This window comes from Trifolium pratense, linkage group LG2 (genome assembly GCF_020283565.1).
Source record: "Trifolium pratense cultivar HEN17-A07 linkage group LG2, ARS_RC_1.1, whole genome shotgun sequence".
Lineage (NCBI taxonomy): Eukaryota > Viridiplantae > Streptophyta > Magnoliopsida > Fabales > Fabaceae > Trifolium > Trifolium pratense.
In genome coordinates this window covers 49681228-49695784 of record NC_060060.1, presented here as the reverse complement: position 1 = coordinate 49695784, position 14557 = coordinate 49681228, and the positions used below count along the sequence as shown (strand labels likewise).

Here is a 14557-nt window from a genome sequence, read left to right as displayed (position 1 = left end):
AAAATTACCATTAAAATTTAATAAGAACCAAACTAAAAAAAAAATTTTTTTTATGAATTAAAAATATATTTAACCCTAATATCCAAGCATATGTTAATTTTTTCCCAGCATTTTTCCCCATTTGATCCCAGCATAGTGTTCAAAATACCAATGTTTTAAGAACCGGACCGGACCGACCGGTTTGACCGTGAACCGGACCAAATCAGCCGGTTCGACCGTGAACCGGACACAGCATCGGTCCGGAAGAAAGGCCAAAACCGGTAGTCAGTAGAACCGATAAAAAACCGTTATGAACCGGAGTGAAACGGTGGGAACCGTCGAAACCTGTGAACCGGTCACGGTTCTGGAAAACCGGCCGGTTCTCACTCAAATTAAAAAAAAACGAATTTTTCATTGTTTTTGCTTTTTCTGTTTTCATTTCACTAGAAATGTAAAACATGGAAGTGAAACATTTTCTATGTTTTTTTTTTTTTTTAATTTTAGTTTCAAACAAATGCTTACTTTTTTTCATTTTTCCATTGTTATTAAGTATTAACTTTTCCTGTGTAAAAAAAAATGTATCATTAACTTTTCCATTTTCTTCCAAGTTTTTCATGAACAAAGAGGGAAGTTTATTTATGGAACACAAGGAATGATGAAGAAGAAGAAGAAGAAGAAATTAGAGGTACACAAGAAACAATAAAACAATAACAATGACATAACATGAATAAATCAAAAGCTAGTAATCAGTTTCCCCTTGGAACAAAAAAAAAAAAAAAAACAGAAGTGAAGAGAGAACAGGGGGTGGCGGCTGTGCATCTATTTTAGTTTTTTAGGGTTTGTGTTACTAGTGTGTTATTATAATATATATAGAAGTAAATTTGGGCCAGTGTTTGAGTTGTTGCGAAGCTCCGCTTTAATTGTGACACGGGGAAGGGTTCATAGTCTATTATGTCGTCTCATTAAATCAAAAGTGTATATTTTATAAAAAGTAATTTGGTATAAGTGATGTTTACTAATTAATCTTATTAGTAGAATTTTAGTGAAGAATGTAACACCTTGAACTAATATTTTTTAATTTATTTTGACTTCAAGTCTTAAAGTTATTTTTATCCACTGCATATTTTGAAAAATAATTTTCTATGGTTAGAATTATTTAAATATTTGCTTGCTTTTGGGCTTCAACTGCTACTAAAACTACTTAAATTACTACTAAAAACATCATATAATTGACTGTCATCAGTAATCTAGATTATATATCCACTTTTTATTTAACAACTAAGATATACACTACAAGAAAAAAGGAATATCACGACAGGCAAACTGCAGCGGTTGCATTCTAGCCGTCGTCGCTTTTCCCTTTTGTGGCAGTTACTGTAGCAGTTCCTTTCCGCCGTCGCATTTTTCCCCTTTTTGCATCTTATCTCTTTAATCTACCCAAACCCAAACACTTCATTAACCCAAATCCCTAATCGATTTCAGTTTTCCTTCTCGTCTCAGATCTGTACTCTTCGAACCCAAATCGATTTCAGTTCGTCAAACCCAAATCACTTCATGCCTCAGATCTTCGATTTCTCTCTTCACACACCTTGAATCCCTAATAAATTTCGAAATTTCCCTATCTCACGGTTTGCTTAACTTCGAAATTTCGATTCATTATGTCTTCTCAACGCTCTCTGCTTTCTCTGATTTTGTTTTCATTGTAAACAGTGAGTTGGTTGATTTCATTGTGATTTTGTGCATATACGTAGTTATTCGAACCACCTATATGTGGGTTTTCTATGATTGCTTGATTTCTAACAGTTGCATTTTGTTTGTACTAACTTTTGCTTGATTTTGTCACTTTGTTCTTATATTGGTGTTTACTATTTTTTGCTTTTGTTTCTAGTTGTGTAACAAGATTTCTAAACCCCTATTTATGTTGTTTCTAAACTTGCATCGGTTAATTGCTAAAGCGTGATATTTATGAACATCTATGAACTCTGATTTTGATGTGTTTGTTGGAGTGAATTTGAATTAGGGGTTGAATCATGATGATGGAGTGTTGTGTTTGGGATTACACCTGACGCAGTACGGAAGCGTGAAGGAAAAGCAAGCGCTAATCCTTTTAGATAAAGGTTCTGGAATCCACCAGATTTCCGGAATCTACCAGAAAGAGCAATTTGGAATCCACCAAATTTGAGAAAAATCTCTGAATTTTATTCAATCAAAAGGTTTCTTCAAGGCTACAATAATTTAGTTTAAATAGGAGTGAAAAATAAAATTAACAAATCTCCTAAAAGATTGTAAAAATAAAAACAACAAATCTAGCTAAATAAAAATTACAAATCTACCTAAAATATAAAAAAATAACTAACCTAGGTGAAATATCAAAATAAGAAATCAACCTAAAATATAATAAAACTAAATCTAACTAAAATAATAATATACAGAAGAAATCCTCCTACATCAGTCTCCTCTACCTCAAAAGAACTCGACCCCGAGTTCTCGTTTTGATAAAGAGCTTCCTTTGCAGGTTGACTCCTCCAATGAACAAGAGACCACCCTCCTGGATCCCATTGAATGAAGTGAGAGGACATGTCTCGTGTCAACACATCCAAATGAGGTATTAGAATATCTGGGGTGCAATTCTCAGTGAAGTTTAGCACTGCAGAAGCAGCATGAGCCTGTACTCGAGCATTTTCAAAATCATCCATGGCACCAGCTAATGCCGAAAGCACTAAGTGGTGATATTTAACTTGCAAGTCTGGCCCTAAATCTGTGGACAACTGCCCAATTGCGTTTATAGCCGTCCATCGCACCCTAGGGTGTGGGTGAGAAAATGAATTCAAAACCATTGACAATACATGCTCCAGATTCTTTGTCATCACTTTTGAACAACCCTCTGCAATTTGTGCGATGGCAACGAGCGCAGCATTGTGCTTTTGCCATTCAGGAGAAACCAAGTAAGTCGGCAACAACTCAGACGCAACCGGCACAAGCGTGTTCCCACCCAAAGAAATTGAAAGTCTGTCCAAACATTCCTGTCCAAATCCATAGTTAGTAGTCTCACCAGCATCCTCATCCTCGGTCAGTGCAGCATGCCAAGCAGGATCATCTTCAATATCCAGCAAGGAATCAGGGTAAGTTTGTTTGCATAAATTGAAGAGATTTTTGGCTTGGGAACGGTGGTCGTTGGAGGTTGACATGAGATTTGTAATTAGGGATTCGAAGTGAGTGGAATCTTGGCCGAGAATTAACGCCATCTGAGTTTGGTTGTTTGGATCGTTGGCGGCGGCCATTGAAACGCACTGTTTTTTTTTCTAAAATAAAAAAATATAAAAAATAAAAAACATGGGACAAAAAGACAAAAACCAAATAAAAAACAGAAACCCCACCCACCCCTTTCTATTTCTCTCACGTGCATTTCACTCTCTACTCCCATCTTCTAGAATTCTCTCCACTCTCACTTTCATTTTGTTCGTATGTATTCCAATTCACCATAATTCTTTTTCTCTTCTCTCCACTCTTGATGATTAATTACTCATATAAGCAAAGCTATCTCCTAGTTTACAAGTGTTCATGGGTAAAGATTTTGGAGTTAGGGTTATTGCTCTAAGAAAGGAGAAGAATACCCATCTCTTGAAAGTTGGTCATTTATATTCTTTGAGGTAAAATTTTATGATTCACGAGTTTAAAAATGATATCTATTTTGGATGAGTAGCGGAACTAGTGTGTAGTAAACTCTTAGATTTTCATGAATCACTTTAAACTCTAACTAACAAATTGGGGGTTTTGTCTAATTCTTTTATATATTGGTAGTGTGATCTTAAATAAGTTTTCACGAGAGCTGAAATTGTTGTATGATGTTCAGATTCGATGAAAATTGCTCCGGTGGTCATTCCGGAAGGCATTGCTAGGAACGGAGTTGATTCGTCATAGTTGTGAGTTGATGATGATCATTACTACTTATTTTAACTACTATTATTAATTTTATGTTACTTATTTTCTATGTTAAAGTATTTATAAAAATTGGGGAACACACCCTTTTAACATTTTTCTCGTCATTATTATATAATTTCGATGTCATCAAATTTAACTATACTCTTTGGATTTATCCATGATTCATTGAGCAAATGATTTGAAATTGAGGGTTGGGTGCATATACTATGACATGAGTTTTGAGATACATAGGAATACAGTTTTGTGATATTTGTTTTCGGAAAATGTTAATATTCTTCTATTGGAATTGACTTTACTTATGGTTGGAATATTTTCAATTTCATTTGGATTTTTATGTATTTCCAAAAGTTTTAGAAATGTGTGAAACATGGTTTTAAGAGATGTATTTTAAGAATTGCGGTTATAATGACGACGGCCTAGGTGCACCTAGTTATATAATATCGAGTAGAAAAGGGCTATCCGTTAGATGGAGCCGCCCCTAAGTGAAAGGCCACTCTTAGGAGGAAAGGGCTATCAACGAGATGGAGCCGTCTCTTGATTCTATCGTAACAAATTCTTTTTATTTGGTTGGATGAGGATGCATTTTCGTAATCGAGGTGAAAAGGGCTATCCGTTAGATGGAGCCGCCCCTAAGTGAAAGGCCGCTCTTAGGAGGAAAGGGCTATCAACGAGATGGAGCCGTCTCTCGATTCTCTCGTAATGATTTCTTTTTATTTGATTGGATTTCTATATTTTTCTTATTTCAATTTCAAACTCTATAATGATTTGAATCGAGTATTATTTATATTACATAATTACTACTTTACAAGAATTGTTACAAGCTTTCTAAAAATCAAATGCTCGTGCCTTGTGTGTTTCCCATCTAGTTGGTAGTGGTTGTTATCTCTCACTAAGTCCTTGTGACTTACCCCTTCATCTTCTATTTTTTTTCAGATTCAAAGTCAGCTGAGTAGGGGTTTCTAGCAGATATTGAGAGTCGTCGGTATCATTCTATTGGTAGGCTTCCTTGATGAAATGTTACTTTGTATATGTATATTTTGAGTTGATTGAATATCTGCAGCTATTTTGAGTCTAGGAATCTTTTGTGTTGAAATGTATAAATTTAAACATGTATATTTTGAAACTTCTGACTTAATGATGTATATGATGCAAACAGGATTTATTTTGATTTGGAAATATTATATTTATTGTTGTTAAATTTGGTCATTAGGCTTGCCGGACTAGTATTAGTTCGTGCGCCGGTCACGATTGAAATTGGGTCGTGACAAAGTTGGTATCAGAGCCTGGTTGTAGGTCCAAATAGCTGCAGACATAGAGTGATAATAGATTTTTGCTAGTAAATTGTGAACCGCGGCACCATTTACTTGCAAGAAGCTATTAGTACTCTATGGTAGTCTCTATCTCACTTGTTGTCCAATCCTATCATCTCTCTTTTGGTATTTGATTTGTCTCACTCTGTTTGTCGTCTTGTCTAATATTCGGTAAATTTCCTTTCGTTTAGTGAGTATATCACCCAACACTAGGATCACCACTATAAGTGAAGTTTGTTCCTTATACGTTTACTTTCCAACCTTAAAACCCTAGTCAAAGAGGTCGTGATTCAGTCGTACTCGTTGTCGACGGACGTGATTGGTTGTAGTAGTAGTAGTTAGTGTTGAGGTGCCTAGAGTAAGACAAATATTGCTAAAGGTATTGCAACAACTTATTGTGATTGTTGTTGAGAAGTAGCATGATAATGATAATCTAAGACAAACAAATTTTGATGGGTCACAAGTAGTTAGCCAAGGTGAGTACTAGACGATAACCCCATCTAGAGAGATTAATGTTGATATAGAGAAATTCATGATACTTAAACCCTTACCTTTTCTACGTCGAGTGTGCGTGAGGATCCACTTAAATTCATTGACTATCTAAAGAGGTTATAAAAAGCGTTAGGATGCTCAGATATAGGGGCAGTGAAGTTGACATCATTTAAGTTGGAGGATTTGGTATATGACTTGTTTGATACACTTACCTGTACAAATAGGATCACCGACGTTGGCATGGAGTGAGATCTCTTGATTGTTTATGACTCGTTTTCTTCTAGAAAGTGTTGGAGATGGTTTAAATTATGACTATGAGGGATTTAAACAAACTGAGGTTATGTCGATTTCAAAGAACAAAACTCGTTTTGCAGAACTTTCAAGGCACAACAAATATTAGTATCACAAGAGAGATAGTTCTATTAGACAAATTTTTTTACATAGTGTAGAGTCGTAGATTAGATTATGGGGCATATAGATAATTCACTTTTCCTTAGAATAATTTTGACTCTAAAGGTTGATTTCAATCTGAATTTTTATATTTTTTCAAAGAGGATAAAATATACTTTCAATGTGGTCGAGTATGCAATAACAGGAGGGGTCGTCCTTGGCAGCTACGACACAATTATTATCTAGTCATGAATTAATACTAGTAGCTTTAGTATAGATTATGACAGGATGTTGTGTATGAATTGGATGTTCTTCCATCATATCACCTTAGTCTGTTATAACAAGGGAGTGAGAATTGAGATATTGGGTAATCGCTTTTATCCTTTGCGAGTAGAACGTGATTTTGTACCATATAATTTAACCTCTTGTTTAGGATCTAACAATGTATTTAAAAAGGGAGTTATTATGGATAATTATTCTTGATTATGGAAATACAAGTGAGTGAAGAAAAAACATTAAATAGTTCCAAAAACGTGAGTTTCCTAATGTTTTTCCTGAAGAATTTCTTAGATTGCCTCATGATAAGAATATTAAGATCTCTATAAACTTGGTTCCTAACACTCAATGACATCCATACCTCTTAATCAAATAGTTAGCATAACTTTAAGTGTAAGGGAGAAGCTATATGATTTTCTCAATAAGATATTTATTAGTCCAACTTCTTTTCCTTGGGAAGCCGTGATATTGTTTATAGGGAAGAAAGATGAACCGTACCCATGTGATATTGTGTGGTAGAGAATCGAATAGTAGGGTAGTAACGAGTGAATATTGTTTACTTTGAATTGACGAGTTGTTTGATAACCTCAAGAAGCTAAGTGTTTTGTCTAGGAATGATTTGCGGTCTAGGCATCACCAATTAAAGGTTGAGAGGGGTCTTATTTCAATGAAAACTCTTTGCACATACTATGAGCATTATATAATTCTGGTTATGTCTTTTGAGTTTACTAATGCTCTAACATCTTTATGGATATTTGATAGAGTTAGGATAACGGTCATAAACCTGAGAGTTTTCAAATCAAGATTGTACTGAAGACCTACTAGGATTGAAAAATTTCTTTTCAAGTCTCAAAATTCTACCTTTTCTTATGAGTCACCAAAATAAAATAAAATAAAAATTACTTATATGTGAAATTCCTAAGCAATAGAAACAGACGGAAAACCACCTATTAACTCTGCATTGGTTAGTAGCTTCTAGGCTATTGACATATTTATCAGTAAAATTTAAGCCTTGATAAGGATATTATTAAACTTGAAATTTAATATTCCTTGATTTAGGAATACATTTGGATTGAGTATATCCAGGCTTGGTTGGTAGACTATTAAGATGTAAATTAAATATGAAGTAGGTGGTTTATATAACATAAATACTAGTTATAATAGAATGATGCCCTGTGATAGTCATTCAAGGTGATTAACTTCTGGAATGAATGAAACAAGTATTTTTATTTTTTATTTATTTATAAGCTCTTGAAGACTAATTTTTTAAACCTCTCAATATTTCTTACTATATGTTTCTTGGGTTATTAGATCACGAGTTGATAAATTGAAACAGTAGAGAGTAGATTAGGTGAGTATTATGGAATACGGTCATAAACTACTTACCAAACAAATCAGAGTTGCGCAGCGAAAGCATGTTGGTGGAAAGGAGATTTTGATGTGCTGCAATGATTATAGTAAAAGCAGGGTGTCAAATAAAACTAGAAGTGTGTGAAGTGCTACTCCCAAAACCTCCATACATCATTGTTCAAGACATAATTTAAGTTCGGTACCTTTAATTTTATGTTCAATTCCTTGCGTGTTTTGTTTGAAAGTAATGTTGCAACCTTATATAAGTTCTTGTTGGGGGTGGTCTTACAGATGTCACAAGAGTGAGAACCTTGAGTATATTGTTTTAATGATTGTAAGATGTGAAAGTATGATTCCAAATGCCTAAAGTAATAGACCATTGAACTAAAACAGATGTGATTCTAAGGTCTATTGTTGAATTTTAGTTAGTTACAGCAAGAATGCTAGTGGAATTGTGCCAACAGTAGACCATTTTACATACAAGCAACAGTAGAAACTTTAAACCATCCGTAGATCATTATGTTAAGATTTATTTAAACGAGATCCTTTCTTTACATGGTATGTCAATCTCTACTATCTCTCACAACCTGGCTTGCTCAGTTGCCTGCTCCGTTTTAGATGTCAATCCGAAATAGGAACCCGTTTGAATCTTAGTACAATCATTATCCTAGGACCGATGGTTAATTTGTCAAAACTATAAAAAAAAACATAGAGGATATGTTTCGTGCTTGTGTTCTTATTATTAGAGGAAGTTGACCAATGTTTTTCTATGATGGAAATTTCGTATAAATAGTTACGAATCTAGTATTAAAGTGGCGCCTTTGAGGCATTATATGTAGACAATGTATGTCTTTGATAGTATGATTGGATGTTGGCTAGTCTAAACTAGTGGGCCTAGAGTTGATTCAACATATTGTTGAAAAGGTTAAGATTTTCTAAGAGTGTTTAATGACAATTCGAAGTAGGAAAAGTCTTACTCTAATCAGAGGTGTCACCCTTAGAGTTCAATGTGGGAGAGCATGCATTCCTACATGTTTCACAAATGTAGGGTGTATTGTGGTTTGGCTGAAGGGGGAAAATTAGTTTAAGGTTCAATGGAATGTTAGAGTTTCGGTAGAGATTCGAACTTCTAGCTTATCACTTGGGACTTCGACCAGATCTCTCGACAGTCCGTACGGTATTTTATATTTCTAGGCTCTAGAAATACCTTTATGACCCTTTCATGTGATTAGTCATGAAAATGTGCAGCTAGACTAGGATTTTTCTTATGTTGAACCATTTGACAGCTATAATATGTATAGATAAGGAAGTGATATATATGTTTATGATCAAAGGGTATCGTTTAAGTAAAGATTATATGGCAGAGATTGTTTAACGAGGTAATAACTTGAGAACCCAGATAAGTCATGTGTGACAAGTATCCACATTTATTTAAAAATCAAGATTAGTAGTATAAATTCGAGGACGAATTTTCTTAAGGGGGGAAGATTGAAACGCACTGTTTTTTTTTTCTAAAATAAAAAAATATAAAAAATAAAAAACATGGGACAAAAAGACAAAAACCAAATAAAAAACAGAAACCCCACCCACCCCTTTCTATTTCTCTCACGTGCATTTCACTCTCTACTCCCATCTTCTAGAATTCTCTCCACTCTCACTTTCATTTTGTTCGTATGTATTCCAATTCACCATAATTCTTTTTCTCTTCTCTCCACTCTTGATGATTAATTACTCATATAAGCAAAGCTATCTCCTAGTTTACAAGTGTTCATGGGTAAAGATTTTGGAGTTAGGGTTATTGCTCTAAGAAAGGAGAAGAATACCCATCTCTTGAAAGTTGGTCATTTATATTCTTTGAGGTAAAATTTTATGATTCACGAGTTTAAAAATGATATCTATTTTGGATGAGTAGCGGAACTAGTGTGTAGTAAACTCTTAGATTTTCATGAATCACTTTAAACTCTAACTAACAAATTGGGGGTTTTGTCTAATTCTTTTATATATTGGTAGTGTGATCTTAAATAAGTTTTCACGAGAGCTGAAATTGTTGTATGATGTTCAGATTCGATGAAAATTGCTCCGGTGGTCATTCCGGAAGGCATTGCTAGGAACGGAGTTGATTCGTCATAGTTGTGAGTTGATGATGATCATTACTACTTATTTTAACTACTATTATTAATTTTATGTTACTTATTTTCTATGTTAAAGTATTTATAAAAATTGGGGAACACACCCTTTTAACATTTTTCTCGTCATTATTATATAATTTCGATGTCATCAAATTTAACTATACTCTTTGGATTTATCCATGATTCATTGAGCAAATGATTTGAAATTGAGGGTTGGGTGCATATACTATGACATGAGTTTTGAGATACATAGGAATACAGTTTTGTGATATTTGTTTTCGGAAAATGTTAATATTCTTCTATTGGAATTGACTTTACTTATGGTTGGAATATTTTCAATTTCATTTGGATTTTTATGTATTTCCAAAAGTTTTAGAAATGTGTGAAACATGGTTTTAAGAGATGTATTTTAAGAATTGCGGTTATAATGACGACGGCCTAGGTGCACCTAGTTATATAATATCGAGTAGAAAAGGGCTATCCGTTAGATGGAGCCGCCCCTAAGTGAAAGGCCACTCTTAGGAGGAAAGGGCTATCAACGAGATGGAGCCGTCTCTTGATTCTATCGTAACAAATTCTTTTTATTTGGTTGGATGAGGATGCATTTTCGTAATCGAGGTGAAAAGGGCTATCCGTTAGATGGAGCCGCCCCTAAGTGAAAGGCCGCTCTTAGGAGGAAAGGGCTATCAACGAGATGGAGCCGTCTCTCGATTCTCTCGTAATGATTTCTTTTTATTTGATTGGATTTCTATATTTTTCTTATTTCAATTTCAAACTCTATAATGATTTGAATCGAGTATTATTTATATTACATAATTACTACTTTACAAGAATTGTTACAAGCTTTCTAAAAATCAAATGCTCGTGCCTTGTGTGTTTCCCATCTAGTTGGTAGTGGTTGTTATCTCTCACTAAGTCCTTGTGACTTACCCCTTCATCTTCTATTTTTTTTCAGATTCAAAGTCAGCTGAGTAGGGGTTTCTAGCAGATATTGAGAGTCGTCGGTATCATTCTATTGGTAGGCTTCCTTGATGAAATGTTACTTTGTATATGTATATTTTGAGTTGATTGAATATCTGCAGCTATTTTGAGTCTAGGAATCTTTTGTGTTGAAATGTATAAATTTAAACATGTATATTTTGAAACTTCTGACTTAATGATGTATATGATGCAAACAGGATTTATTTTGATTTGGAAATATTATATTTATTGTTGTTAAATTTGGTCATTAGGCTTGCCGGACTAGTATTAGTTCGTGCGCCGGTCACGATTGAAATTGGGTCGTGACAGCCATGGTGAGAGAGGCGGTGGCGGAGGAATTGAATTGAGTTTTTTGAGTGGTGGTGTTGTTGGATAACTTTGTCACCTGTGTTGTCAGAGCTGTGATGGCCGCGGTTAAAGCCGTCATGGCACCGTAAAACTCTGCTTTCGTCACCGGGTGATCTCCCATCTGATCACGTTAGAAAAAGAACAGGAGAAACCTGCTCTGATACCAACTGACGCAGTACGGAAGCGTGAAGGAAAAGCAAGCGCTAATCCTTTTAGATAAAGGTTCTGGAATCCACCAGATTTCCGGAATCAACCAGAAAGAGCAATTTGGAATCCACCAAATTTGAGAAAAATCTCTGAATTTTATTCAATCAAAAGGTTTCTTCAAGGCTACAATAATTTAGTTTAAATAGGAGTGAAAAATAAAATTAACAAATCTCCTAAAAGATTGTAAAAATAAAAACAACAAATCTAGCTAAATAAAAATTACAAATCTACCTAAAATATAAAAAAATAACTAACCTAGGTGAAATATCAAAATAAGAAATCAACCTAAAATATAATAAAACTAAATCTAACTAAAATAATAATATACAGAAGAAATCCTCCTACATCAACACCTTTTCAGTTTCTCCAAATGAAAGATTTTTATAAGTTTGGCGTGTGTATTGCAAAAAGTGATTATTTATAGTTCCAGTCACCATGGCATTGTTCCTCTTTGTATATGCTCCTTATTAGATTCTTAATAGTTTTAAATGAATTTTCACTTTGAATTTGAAAAATTTGACAAGGTTGCTGCATGTTAAGTTGAGACAGCTTTATGCAAGATTTGCTTCAAATTTTGGAACTGATTCTTAGAAGAGTGATTCTGGCAAGAGGAACCCCAACAACCAAATGCTTGGAAGGCCTGTGAGTTGCAATGGAGGTATAGTACTTTGTATGTAATTGTATAATCATTCTTGTTAATTATTGTAATAAGACTTCACCTGATTGGTTTTGCCATTTTGCAGGCTTGCAATGGCTTTGCAGTAACTTATGTTCCATTAGATGACACTCTTGGTATGTCTTTTCTTCCTTCTCGGCCTTGTTTGGATTAAAATCTTAATTAAGCAATTACCATATAAGTTCTTACGTATAAGCTAGTTTATAGTAAAAGATAAATAAACTCAAATTATATTCATATATAAGCTATCTTGAAGAGTTTATAGAAATAAACTAAAAACAACTTATGAACATGTCATAAGTTTCTTCCATAATTAAGCTCTCACAAAGACACAAAAAGTCTCGTAAATACTTATGATAGTAGAAAACCTCAAATAAGTTAATCCAAACAACACAATGTGATTTGTTTTATCATTTCAAACATATCCTCTGAAGAAGCTTTGGTCAAAAACAAGAGGATAGTTTAATGACTTTATTTAACATTTGTTTATGCTTAACAGGTCCTTATGCTGTGGAGTTTATCATAAACCATGCTGAAGTTTCAATTGCATTTCTACAAGAAAATAAGATCCCATCAGTATGTGCTAGTTCTTTCTTTGAGCTTAATGTTTTGTTTTCACTATTGAAATATGAATTGTCTTCCACATTTAATTGTTCTACTGTTTAAATCTTCTGAGATAGAAATAAGCATCTATCTTTTTATTTCTTCCTAAACTAACATTTATTTTCATCGATTTTGTCATGTCTTGATCACTGTTCTTTAAATCTCAAAAGTAGGTCAAGCATTATTGTCTTATTTACTCACAGTCCAGATTTTGTCATGTCTTGCTTTACCTGAATCATCTTTGAACTTTTCTCGCTATGACGGTATCAGGTCAGTGGTTGACTCCCCATGTAACCCCCCTCTCTCTCTCCCTCCATATACACACACAACTGAACATAGTGTTTTGTTGTGTTCTTATTTTCATTGATAAATAATTTTGTTTGGCTTGGATCCATTTTCTCTATTCTAGATATGGAAACAAGTTTACGCTGATTAGTTGGACTCTCTCTTTGGAGATTCCTAAGCCAGAGGGTTAAGCTCTAAGGTACACTCCTTTCAATCTTAATTTCAAATTTGGCTGGAAGAATTTTGGTAGCCTTACGTATTATACAAATGCCTATACAAAAGAAATGATCTAAATTTGCTTAAAAATGAAAGTCCAATTTGACACGGGTTGCTAATATTTAGTTGGCTTTCTATTTTTTTCATTTTCAGGTGACAACGAGAGGTTTGGGATCTATAAGAAGACGTTTTATGTGAGTTAATGTGTTACAAGCAATAACCGCTACAAGTAATAGCTTTAAGGAGGCACTAAATCAAAATAATATCTTCATTTCCCTTGAGCTGCTAATAAAATTGGTAGGCATTTGCATATATTTCTTTTGGCATCATTGCACATTAGTGATGCCTATAGTATTTATTGTTTCATATTCTTTGACATTTGCAGGTAGAAAGAAAACTGATCTTTTGGCTAAATATGTTGGTGACTTCATGACTATAAGTATTTTTCATTTTTCTTATTGGCTAGATTTTTATCTCATACTTCTGATTTTATGTGAACTGGATAAGTTAGGTTGAGGTTTCCATTACTGGTATTCAACTTCACCAACAAATATGAGGTGCTCGTCATATTGTCACAAAGCTAGTAGTCATGGAGTTGCATATGGGAAATGAAGCAGGTCATGGAGATGCATATTTTTAATTTTAGTGTTTACCAAAGAAGAATAGATACTTAGATATCATAATTTTGCTTTGTTTGTTATTAAGTTTGAACCATTAGCAAACTTAGTATTTTGATACTTAAAGTAGTCATGCATATAGATTGTTATGCTGAATTTTTGCACTATGTATGTAAAGCTACTGGAGCTCATTTGTATTCGAATTTAATGTATGAAATTCCATTTAAATTTGAATCGTTATTTTATTTTGAATGCATGTTATTTTTCTATATTTTGGTCAATATTATTTTTCCATTGATGATCAATAATTAGGAGTAAAGAAAAAAAATTGGTTTAAAAAAAACAACATTTAAAAAATTTGGGAAACAAAAAAAAAACAAATAGCGGCGGTTTTAACCGACGCTAAAAGCTCAAAAAACTGGAATAATAAATTCAAAAAGTGGCGGTTACGACAGCCGTAAATACCATAAAACCGACGCTAACATCCTACCGGCGGTTATTCCGACGGTTTGCTATAACCGTCGCTGTATGACCTAGCGATGCCGCTTGTTGCAGCGGACGCTCAACCGCTGCAGTAAGCATTTAGCGACGGTTTAAACCGACGCTAATGGTTTTTTTCAATGGACGCCGCTTTCCAACTTCCTTGTAGTGATAAAACTGCGTGCTTTTTTGCACGGCATCCGACCGTGTCCATGATACATCGTAGTCAGTCATCAGCTAATGACATGTCTGGTCCGTGTCACATGATAGTGCTAT

The 14557-nt window shown here is 34.1% G+C and overlaps 2 long non-coding RNA genes across 3 annotated transcripts; both read left to right on the top strand.

Moving 5' to 3' along the window:
* The first annotated feature begins 3331 nt into the window (after positions 1-3331).
* LOC123911514 lies at positions 3332-7282 on the top strand. Its single transcript, XR_006810551.1, has 4 exons — positions 3332-3629; positions 3833-3902; positions 4855-4917; positions 5132-7282. It is a non-coding gene; the product is annotated as an uncharacterized LOC123911514 (long non-coding RNA).
* Positions 7283-9272: 1990 nt separating this feature from the next.
* Positions 9273-14053, top strand: LOC123911511. 2 transcript variants are annotated; one of them, XR_006810548.1, is made up of 6 exons: positions 9273-9598; positions 9802-12062; positions 12148-12196; positions 12580-13167; positions 13338-13481; positions 13570-14053. It is a non-coding gene; the product is annotated as an uncharacterized LOC123911511 (long non-coding RNA). The 2 variants fall into 2 exon arrangements; XR_006810549.1 differs by lacking the exon at positions 9273-9598 and having other exon boundaries at positions 11760-12062; positions 12580-12953; positions 13093-13167.
* The last annotated feature ends 504 nt before the right edge of the window (positions 14054-14557 follow it).